Below are 12,055 nucleotides of genomic sequence, written 5' to 3'. Positions count from 1 at the left end.
GAAAAATACACAACCACATACAAGTAAAATAAAAGAACAGCATTTTTGTTTGCACATGATTGGATGGGGGAAGTCAGCAGAAGGTCTGGGGAAAATTACCTTGCTAAGTGTAATTTTCTTGCAAATGGTAACTTTTCTTGCAAAGTGAACAGTCTATTTGCCTTAGTAAATCAACCCCAATATCTCTATGAATTACTTTAGTCACAGGAAACCTGCTTGAATCCCTGACTAAAGAAAATGGTTAGATATTTAGCAACACCGTAATTTAGATTAAGGGGTTTTATTCGATTTTGGAGTCCTTTTTTCTCCACAATGCCAGGAGCTTTTTGAAAGTATTGCTTTTTTTAGCTTAGGAAGAGGGAGCCAATCCAAATAAAAGAATAATAAAAATGTGTTCTGAACTATGCACATTAGTATAAAACTTTATGCTAGAATATTTAAAAATTTTCCATTTCATAATTCACCTAAAACACTAAATAAAGAGGTTATCAACATTTGGTGAGAAGTGAATTGGTGCTGCACTACTCAGTACATGACAAATAAATCATAAATAAATAGTAAATAAATAAATGAATAGAATAAGAATGCTCATATATACTCATCCAAGTGTGAAAACAACATGTGCAAAAAACATGGATAGGAGCAGACAATAGCAAACATCAATAAAGGCAGCACAGTGCGCTAATATTGTGCCAGTGACTAAATGAACACAAAATAATGACAATAATAAAAAAATAGATGATAATAAAAAAAACTGATGTGTTAAGCTGAAAGACAATGTGATAAAGTTAATAAGTCCCAAAAAGAAAATGACAGTCCCAAAAACAGGAACACAAGGAATCTTCAACACAAGCAGTAAACCATCCAGTGATGAAAATATATATAATCAATCCCCCACCGGCTAGCGTGCGTGCTCACCTCCAAAATGCGACCCACAAGGAGTCATAAAGCATATGGAAAGCCTCAAGCAATGAACTCAAATGGATGGTCCTCGATAGCAATCAAAGAAAGAGGGGTCCTCTCCAATGATGCTGACAAACACTCACAGGCATGCTTCAGATATAGCCACAGACCTCTATCACCTCCAGTATCCCCACATGGAAGATTTAAGCAAGACTTCCCATAGTGTAATATGTTGAATATTTTATTATAAAACAGCACCCAAATGACTACTCACATTTAAAAAGGGTCCACAGACCAATACAGGCAAGATAACTGCAGCAACAACTGCAGGAAAGATGTATAGAATAGGGAGTACCAAGATGACGGCTGCCATCTGAACCGGATATGACGTCACCGCGCTTCCATCCTACACATTGCATCACAGGTCAAGTGACTTCCTCAGGGCTCAACATTTGGTAACATTCTTTGTCAATTTTAACATGCTTCATTTTGGTCTATAGTATTGCCAAATACATTTTGATAAGTTGGAGACTAACAAGTTATCTTTGTCATCAATTAAGACCTCATTTACACAGGCAGCAAACGTGGTGTGGTAAAACAGGTGGCTGTAGTGCAGTATTCCAACAGAAATTCCTCTGGCTGAAAAAAATGGCATTCAACAGGCTGCAGCATTGCTTCCTGATTGCCTAGCAGCTGCAGATCTACTGCCCCCTGCAAGTATTCTGTCACAGATTGATTTTTAGAGGATTGGTAGAGAGAGCACTCATGCAAACAAGCCGTACAGGTCACTATTGTGCCACAGGAAAAAGAGGATGTCTGGCTGTCTTATCCTTCATTACTTTCTTTGATACTGACATAACTAGCATGCAGGTGCTGCATAACAGCAAGATATTTAGCATTTTTAGATAAAATGATCCCTGAAAATCCATATTCTTTTTTTTTTAGGTTTCCTTTAATAAAGTCAGGTTTAGTAATGTGTATTGCTATGTAACACAGACATCCTAAGACTCAGCTCCTCTGAACGCCTTTTCTCCTGGAAGGTGAAACGCTACTTAAAAAAAGTTGTAAGAGCCATGTATAACACACATTTATGCATTATGGATTCCATTGACCAGGATATTAATTTATTCTGACTGTTAGACTGCATTAACATGCAAACGCGCTTAAATGCGTCTAGCGTTTATGCAGATTTTGCATTTTTTCTGCCCATACTCTCCTCTCCTGAATGTGCTGTGGTGTGTTTTTTTCAGCCTATAAATGCTCCTCTTCTATTACATTTGTAAACAACTATGTGCGCATGGCCACATAGGCTAACATAGAAGTATGTTTACAGGCTGAAAAAAGTTACCATTAGCAGGTTTTATCAACAAACTCAGAGCACCTAGACTACATCCAAACTGCAGAAGAAACAGCACACTATAGCCAGTGGAAAATCGAGAAAATGGTATCCGGTGGAATGGCATGGGTTTGATTCTGGATTGTGTGAGAGATAACCCAGGTCAAAATTTGCAGAGAAATCATTGAAGGGAGAGGTCAAAACACTTTGAGAAAGCTCACACGAATACAAGATCAAAAAATACAATATCACTGTTAGAATTCCAAACTATGAAACCTTTGCTTACAAAGAAAAAAGCTACGAACTTGGCAATGGTGTATCTGTTCTTTTACCACATCGCTCTATTGTCCATTTTTTATCTGTTCGTTTTTGGATTAAAAACAGACAGCAATTCCTTCCTATGAGCTTGTGGAGGTAATAAGATGATCATCTATTTACAACCACCTGCATTAGTGTCTGTTCTAGTGTCTTTTTTTTAAACAGAACAAGGTTGCATTGTTTTCTATTTAGAACAGATATAAACAGACACTGTCCATTTATGTTCATTCTGTTAACGTCTGTTGTTTTTTTTCACCTATGATTAGTTTCCCAATTAGCCAATCACAACTGATCTGATGAAAAATTCAGGGACATATTAGAAAACATCTCAGTTGCTACCAGAACAGCAGATTTTCATAAAATTAGTACAGTACTTGTTCGTTAAAAATCTAGTGAGCAAGACCATGCATGAGTTCATTTCCTTTTAGAGTATCTCTACTAGCCAAAACTATTTCTGTAATTTTTCCAACTGTTCTGTTTCAAAGCAAACCTGTTAATACTAGGCAACGTAACACCTTTGCTTTACAAGTCAATGGCAGCTGTTTTGCAAACCTTTCCTGCTCTTCCCTGACAACCCAATCTAATGACCAGCCTAGAGAAACACCTGGTATTTCTGGTGGGTATAAAAGAATATATTACACTCTCCTTGCCTGCTCCCACTGAGGTACACGGTGAATTGACTTTCTTAAAAATAATTGTTTTAAATTGTTATTTAGACATTATCTATTGGTTTTTAGCTAATAAGCACAAACATGCCACTGCACCTTGTAGATGACCTAATGTTTCAGGAAGCACAACTAATACTTAAACATATTGCTGTGTGAACTCCACTGGATTTTGTCCAGCTCAGGTTCCATATGTAATATCAAGCTTATGAGCATGAAAGTGAAGACCACCCAAATAGTACAGACTATTTCTCGCTCTCTCTTTTATGTACTGTAATCTTGTCAAGGTCAATAAACATAAAAGGAACCAGATGGGATAACCAATTGTGTTTAGCATGAAGTTACTTTCAATAACAGTGGACAGCTAGGCCTCTACCAGTTAAATCATCTGAATTCTATATAATCCAACACTACTTTGATTAAATGTTTTTTCCCAGGAAAAACAAAATGCATAGAAAAGAATACATTTGTACAGATAGTTATTTGTTGTCAAATATTTTGTGAATATATGGCTTGGGACTAATAGTTATTACAATAATATAGATTGATAATAATCCTTTTTTAAGATGCTTTTTTATGAGTTTGTATACATTGTATAAACATAGCATACTGCTCTACTATCTCTTACAATAAAGAAAGAAAAATAAACAAACGGGCTAATGTCCTTCATTAATAAAAAGACAACTAGAACAAAGGTAATTGTAGCTGCAACAAGTTATCTCAAGGTAAATATAAAACACATTTATATAACAACCACCTCCCAAATACTTATATACTTATTATATAGTTCCCACACACTCTAATCAACACCTTCCCCTGAAGATGTATAAATCATATATTAGTTAATAAGTGTAAATAAACCTATCATCCCAAATAATCAAAAATCCCCCAAAGTCATAATCATCCAAAAAATATATAGTCAATGTCCACTACAAAAATTGCAATCCAAAATAATAATCCAAAATAATAGTCCACTCCAAAAAGATGAACCGCGCTTCTTTCACCGCATCCACCTCAAAAAAAGAAAACTCACATAGTGTATTACCCTTTTTTTTATGTATAAATCAATCCACTTTCTATGGATTATATATATAACATATAGTGACTCAGTGAACCAAGTGAAAAAATCTGTGAAAAAGTGAAAAACGGTGAGTAATCAGTGAAAAATTAAATATATAACATTCTTTTGTGCCACAGCAAAATCCAAAAACATCTCAAGACCGGTGTACACTTCTATTTAAGTCAAGGTACCCTTACCAACCATCCACATAACATATGCCTATCTCACTCCAGGAACTGTATGGACCAGATATCCTGTGGATCAAAGGTGTATCCTGATACCACGATACCCTCTAGAATCCTCTGGTATTCTGCTCTTAATATCTCCAAGAGAGCAAATAGACCAACATAGTATAATACCGCCAGGCTAATATACAATATGTACTTTATTTATAAAACTGCTCACATTGTATAATTGTAAAAATCGCTTTAAAATAGTGGAAGGAGTCTCACAGCCATCCGGAACAGCGTCCAGGAACTCCTGCACGTTCCTTTCCCTTCTCCAAAATGGCCGCCGGTCGACTTCCGGTTCCGGTAAACGTGTTGACGTCACTCTCCCTTGACGCGTTTCGTCATCGACTTAAGGAACGTGCAGGAGTTCCTGGACGCTGTTCCGGATGGCTGTGAGACTCCTTCCACTATTTTAAAACGAATTTTTACAATTATACAATGTGAGCAGTTTTATAAATAAAGTACATATTGTATATTAGCCTGGCGGTATTATACTATGTTGGTCTATTTGCTCTCTTGGAGATATTAAGAGCAGAATACCAGAGGATTCTAGAGGGTATCGTGGTATCAGGATACACCTTTGATCCACAGGATATCTGGTCTATAAAGTTCCTGGAGTGAGATAGGCATATGTTATGTGGATGGTTGGTAAGGGTACCTTGACTTAAATAGAAGTGTACACCGGTCTTGAGATGTTTTTGGATTTTGCTGTGGCACAAAAGAATGTTATATATTTAATTCTTCACTGATTACTCACCGTTTTTCACTTTTTCACTGATTTTTTCACTTGGTTCACTGAGTCACTATATGTTATATATATATAATCCATAGAAAGTGGATTGATTTATACATAAAAAAAAGGGTAATACACTATGTGAGTTTTCTTTTTTTGAGGTGGATGCGGTGAAAGAAGCGCGGTTCATCTTTTTGGAGTGGACTATTATTTTGGATTATTATTTTGGATTGCAATTTTTGTAGTGGACATTGACTATATATTTTTTGGATGATTATGACTTTGGGGGATTTTTGATTATTTGGGATGATAGGTTTATTTACACTTATTAACTAATATATAAATATAAAACACATACAGATATACAGGTAGGCCTCAACACCTGACAAACTTGTCTGAGGAGCATCTATTAGAGAATGTAATTTTGTTTACAGACAGGGCAGTGTCGTTCAGGTTTTTTCCACTCAGTAAGAAATGGTGGGGAGGACTGCTTCTATGTAAGACTCCATTCACATGGGCAATTACATCCATATTCTGTGAGTGAACAGTGTCCTTAAGTGGCTGGAGTCATAAGGTGCTGCATGTTGGCAGCCTATTTATCTCTATTGGAACACCGTGGCTGCACAAATAAATTTGACAACCATGCAGGTGTGGGTAAATGGTCCCAAACACTGATGCTCGTGTGAATGAGGTGTATTTTGGGGTTTTCTTTGCAAGTATAGAGCTTTTATTAGCTGTTTTGAGTTTGGAGGGATCTGAAGATCCTCTACTAAACCCAGAAGACACACTTTGGGGTAGCAGTGATTAGGGAGGCCTAAACAGTTTACAATAAACTATTAAACAGTACCTGAAATGATTGTAGTAGGACCATAGAACATGACAAAAATATGCCTCCTGTCCACAACCTTCAAAAACAAATGAGGGAACAGCTAAATCACAATTTATACATCCAAGTAGGAGTGTAATACATTGGGGGATACAATTTAAGCAGAATTAAATTATCCATGGACAAAATAACAGAGGACATATGAGAGTCCCCCAAATCTTCTCAATTCTTATTAATTGCAGCAACATAAGATGCTACTTATGCTGAATTAAGTGAGTTTGGTCCATCCTAGTAAGAAGCAGAGCCACATACAGTAGTATTGATTTAGCATTATCGGAAGACTGTAGGAACTTCTCAAAAAGAGGTGAATGAGAAAATCACACCAGTAGTTTCAAACCAAGTGATAGGAGCATAGAACAGTTGTTAATAGTATAGGAATTTAGTAGCTGGAATACCATATTCCAGTTGCATAGCTTGGACCAGGACCTGTTAGAAGGGATGGATTATTCCAGATTAACTATTTAGGGAGCCTTCCCAATCACTCTTAGAAACAGCCTTATTAACAATGTAGTGTTAATCAGAGCAGTGCCCTGCAGGGGGGCTGATGGCCTGGCGATGAACAGAATTATGCAGTCATCATTGCCTCTTCAGTGACTACACAAGCATAGGATGGAGCCAGCCATGTAATAATTGTGCTGCTAAGTAGCATAAATGAAAATTTGGAAACACCAAACTAATTAACCCGGAGGGACCTGAACGGTTACGAGGCAAATTCTAGGAGTTCATCAGAGTCTATTGGCCAAAATGTATAAAAGAAAATGGCGAGAAAATGCATTTTTTTATTAGCTTCACTCTGCCCATAATATCCAAGGAGGTCCATCCATTGTGCTATTTTACTTTGAAAGGCATTAATTAATAGAAAACGTTTATTATTCATAAGTATGACATGGGCAGTAAACTAACCTGCCAAGATATTTAAACTTACTGAGTACCTGAAGTTTGCAATTGGAACAGAAAAGACTTATCTGAGTTACTCTTGAACCCTGTAAATGTCCCAAACTCTGCTGAAAGATTTAGAAGTTGAAATAAAGACTGATTAATATCCTCTAAATAAATCAGGATGTCATTGATGTAAAGGGAGATATGTTTCTATTCAGTTTTCAAAACTGTTTAAATTTCTGTGTTACTTCACTTCATATGCTGACAATAAGCAATGGAAAACCTCCTTAATAGGGCCACAAACAGCAGTAAAAACCAGACAGAGGTTGTAACCTTTGGCCACTTTATTCAAAATGAAGCAAATAATTTTGACTGGAGTTGGGCTTTTTTGTACATTAATGTATATAGAGCCTTTCACATGAATCCTTGCCTCCAAAGGGAATTACAATCTAATGTTTTTATAGCAGCCATAAAGACATACACAAGGAACAATGTGGTCAGAAACCATTTAATATATGACTTTGGTTCCATTGCAGCATCTGTGTAAATAGACCAGCATTAAATATGTACCTTCAAATGATAACCTTTACATAAGTCTATATGTCACACTAGCGATCCTATCACTATTGACAGCTTGTAAGTTCATGCTCAAAGACCACTCAGCTTTTTCTGCAGTGTCATTGGAAAAATGCTGGATACGGAGATACTACAGGGTTTCACCAAGCAAGAAATGGACGCCTCAGTGTTTTGGCTAACAGGAAAATAACACCATAGAGGTAGGTGTGTGATTTTTTTTTACTTCTTTAATGGTCCGGTCAATGGAGAATCGTCACCAGTAACAGAATTGCTTTACAGTCAACAGTTTGTGAATTCAAACATTTTGAATGACATTGCTTATATTTGCCGGATTTTTTTATTTCACAGCTGCGTAACATGTGCACATGTCATCCAGATTATCCAACATATTCTATTCCTTGCTGTTTATCTTTTACATGTTTCTGCAGGGTGAGGTAGAGCTGTAGTGGATCAGCCCTACTCTTTCTCCAGATTAATTATTATTATACAGGATATATATAGCGCCAACAGCTTGCAAAGCACTTTACAAAATAAAGGGTGTAAGTACAGTTACAATACAATATAAGACAAGAGAATTAGAGGAGCTGTTTAGGAAAGCTTATACAGGAAAAAAGACATAGCAAGTAATACAAAAGATAATAAGTGTGTGGAGATGATGGAGAAAGTGAAAAATCAGTTTTAAGTAGAGGCCGGATATTTTTTCCTGAAGAAATGAGTTTACAGGGATCGCCTAAAGGAGAAAACTAGCCAGAAAGTTTGGGTTAGAGAGTTCCAGAGGATGAAAGAGACTGGAGAGTAGTCCTAGAGGCAAGCATGGGAGGAGGTGACAATGGAGCTGGAGAGCCGGAGATCTTGGGATGAGTAAAGAGGACATAGTAAAAAAGTTGATAAAAAGAGGACAAGTTTAGTAATGTAGATGGGGGCAGAGTTGTGGATAGCTTTGTATGATGATGTTAGTATTTTGAAATGTATTTACTGGGTGAGTGGAAGCCAGTGGAGGGATTGGCAGAGAGGGCCAGAAGATACTGACTGACCACAGAACACAGAGTAAAGCCTGGGGATGTCATAGATAAAGTCAAAAGACTTACCCTGTAAAAACAAAGCAGAGATTGTGGTTAATTCATGCTACAGGGTGATCACGATGAACACTGTATGTCAGGAACTGGGTCTGAATCTGTGACCTCTGTTGTGTCTGGTCTTTTCTTGATGAGCCACCTGAGATGCTGGACAGCCCCCTGCCTGATCTCATAAGACAACCTTACCTTGTGTCTTTTTTTTCTTGAACCCCTTTCTCCCATGTACTTCATATTAAAACCATGCCTTTTCACTTCCTCTTAGCCCCATTATTGTGCTCTCACCAGCCAATATTTCCCTCTTATCTCTCCTGGTGCCATCCATGTCTTCCCTACTACTTGTTACTGACCTTTAACTTGTTCCTCAACTATGCTTCTGCTTGATCCCAACCTGCAACTACTAGTTACCGACCTTTGGCTTTTTTACTGACTACACTTCTGTGTAACCCCTGCTTGCTATTTCTGCTACTGGACCCTAGCTTACTCCCCTCCTGGTGGGGCAATCCTGAGGACCATAACCTGGTACTACCATGCACAAAACCCATCCCCACCACAAGGAGCTCTGGTGAATACCTAGGTGAACCTAATACTTACACCCTGTGTCCAAAGAACAAAAGGTATACCGATCAGGCAAACAATCCCGATCAATCCACAACAGGCGCAGGCTCTGACTCGCCACCACACACGATGCAATAGGAAGAAGGGTCAGCCGCACACCGGAGGATAGATGAATATAGTGTGTATTTATTGATCCATAAGACACACCAAACACCAGGACATGAATACAGGACCTGTTAACGCATTTCACACGATCTCGTGCTTAATCATTATCAATGGATCAATAAATACACGCTATATTCATTTACACTCTGTGCCTCGGGTGAGCCTGCATCATCTAACATGGTACCTGCCCATGTACTCTTCCTGTTGGCCTCTCTGCTGCTATAGCTACTGGTGTTCAAACCTGACCCCTGATTGTGACACTGTAGCAGTATCAGAAGACCATGTAATGGCTTATATCTTGACTACAGCAGTTAGTGAATTTGAATAATTCTCCTGGGACCCTCTGCAGTCCTTTACACCATGAACAATTTTAAAGTAGCACTGGGAGAGGCAAATGCTAATGCATCAATGTTTCAAGACACCACCTGGGAGGTAAGTGGTTAACTCCTTGTTGATATTTTATTTTTTTAAAGTACATTCATTTCACTTGAGGATATGGGGGTTAAATCCCTTTCTAACCAGCAATTATCTCTTGCAAGCATTTACATAGCTACAAGTAAGCACCACGTGCAGTAATAGAAACTGACCACATTTTATCTCTGCATGTTTGCTATGCCTTCAGTGGTAACAGTTATTGCTTTCCGAGTTACTCAAAAGTGGACTATAACAAGCTGTAAATTTGTTGACATCATTCTGCTTTTACAGAAACTGCAAAGCCTATTGTTTGCTGTATTTGCTAAAGTTGAATACATCTTGGCTGAAACAAGCTTTTCTGTCCATGTGCAAATCAGGTTTCTGAATCTATTCCTGAACTTTCTAATTTGAGAGTAATGGTAGGTCTTGGTATAGTAATTAGTGAACAAAAGAGAAAGGTTGCAACCTAGCAACCACATCTCCTTTTTCTGTTGTGGATTTGCATGGATTTGTAGTAGCTGCAAAGTTATTGTGCTATTTTTATACAATACAATCAAATGTTTATATTTGTATTTGTTTTATATTTAAAAATGAAATGCATGAACAAGTGGTCATTTTGGAGCTTGATATAAATTACACACATTTGGCATAACAAGTTCCATAACTGTATTTTTCAGGCTCGACTAGTTTTGTGGCTAATAAAGGAAAGGTACTGCCAAATCTAATAAGGTCACAGAACCTTTAGAACCATACATGGTTGCAATTAAGGTCCTTCTTCCCAATATCATGCTGGAGACTCTGATTTTGCTTATCCTAAAATAGGGGGAAGGATCCCACTAGTTGCTACTCTTAAGTCTCCATCTCCTTCGTTCAGTCAGACGGAAACATTTTAGCTAAAATATTTAAACTGAAAAGATGTGTGGAGAACTTGGTAGGGTCAGACTAATCAAGCTTCATACTCAACAGATCTATTTTAATGAAGACCCAAGGGTTATTTACCAATTTGCAGTTGCTTCATGAGAATAGGGAGGGCAGTGAGTTGATAACACTAGACACGCATAAGGAGAAAAAAGTTGACCAGTGCCAAGGTCAGTTTCTTTTGAGGAGGTGAGAGCAGAACGATTTCTCAGCTTGTAAAAAGGTAGCCTGGTGATTTTTGACCCTGATACAAACAGGGATAGCATATCAAATCTTAACACAAAGTCTGAGGGCTGTAGTTTAGAGAGGCTTATGTAGAAGAGAAGGTCTATTTAATGCACAGTAAGAGTTAGTTACCTCGAGTGGAGAACTTGGAACTTGTCCCAAAGGAGTCTGCCAATAGCACCTGAGGGGACATTCTCATGGAGATGCCACCATAGGGTGCTAGTGGCAGCATGTTCATAAACATGGGTCAGTCATAGACAGAATGTCATGCTGAAAGGAAAATAATTATAATTATATGAGGATCAGACCCAGAAACCCTGATCAGTACAAAATCAGGAGAAGGAGCCAGAGAAAGGTGAAGTGCCAACCACAGTGGGAAGTGAAAGAAGCAGTGTTTGGGCCTATGATCAGAGATTTGACTTAGGTGCCTTTTTGAAAAAGAAAAAAAAGTCTCTAAAGCACCCAGGGAAATAAAGGTTTAGAGCTTGATTAACCATTTGCTGACCACAGATAGATGAATGACGGCTACACTGCAGCCGGCCAGTCCTGGGAGGACGTCATATGACGTCCTCCCAGAACAAGCCCTTCTGCGCGCCTCCGGCGATCTGCATGATTAGCTGATCATGTGATGTGGTAAAAGGCCAATCATAGCGGCCTTTTACCAAGTGATCAGCCGTGTCCAATGACACAGCAGATCACTGGTAAACGCAGTTGCCGGTTATCGGCTGCACTTTCCTCATGCTGTCACAGCGTGAGGAAAGTAGTACCGATAACAGGCAATTGTCAGAGGAGGGTTCGGCACCAATCATCAGGGCACTGATGATCAGTGCCACTCATCAGTGCCACCCATCTGTGCTCAGCAGCGCCGCCCACAAGTGCCCAGCAGTGCCACCCACCTGTGCCACCCATCAGTGCTGCCCAGCAATGCCACCCTTCAGTGTCCAGCAGTGATGCCAGTCAGGGCCCAGCAGTGCTGCCAGTCAGTGCTACCCATCACTGTCACCTATCAGTGCCCATCATTGTCGCATATCAGTGCCCATAACTGTTGCATATCAGTGCCGCCTATCAGTACCACCTCATCAATGTCGCCTATCAGTGCCCGTCAGTGCTGCCTAT

At 38.7% G+C, this 12,055-nt stretch overlaps 1 protein-coding gene across 4 annotated transcripts in view; it reads right to left on the bottom strand.

Annotated features, from left to right (window-relative positions):
- The window catches only part of PARD3B (par-3 family cell polarity regulator beta), a 1,797,179-nt gene that overhangs the window by 941,099 nt on the left and 844,025 nt on the right, over positions 1–12,055 (bottom strand). The gene's annotated exons all lie outside the window — the stretch shown is intronic.

This window comes from Staurois parvus, unplaced genomic scaffold, assembly GCF_062004578.1.
Source record: "Staurois parvus isolate SC_StPar_1 unplaced genomic scaffold, SC_StPar_1.0 ptg000011l, whole genome shotgun sequence".
NCBI classification, from domain to species: Eukaryota; Metazoa; Chordata; class Amphibia; order Anura; family Ranidae; genus Staurois; species Staurois parvus.
The sequence above is the reverse complement of the archived record's forward strand: the minus strand, read 5'-3'. Positions and strand labels throughout refer to the sequence as shown.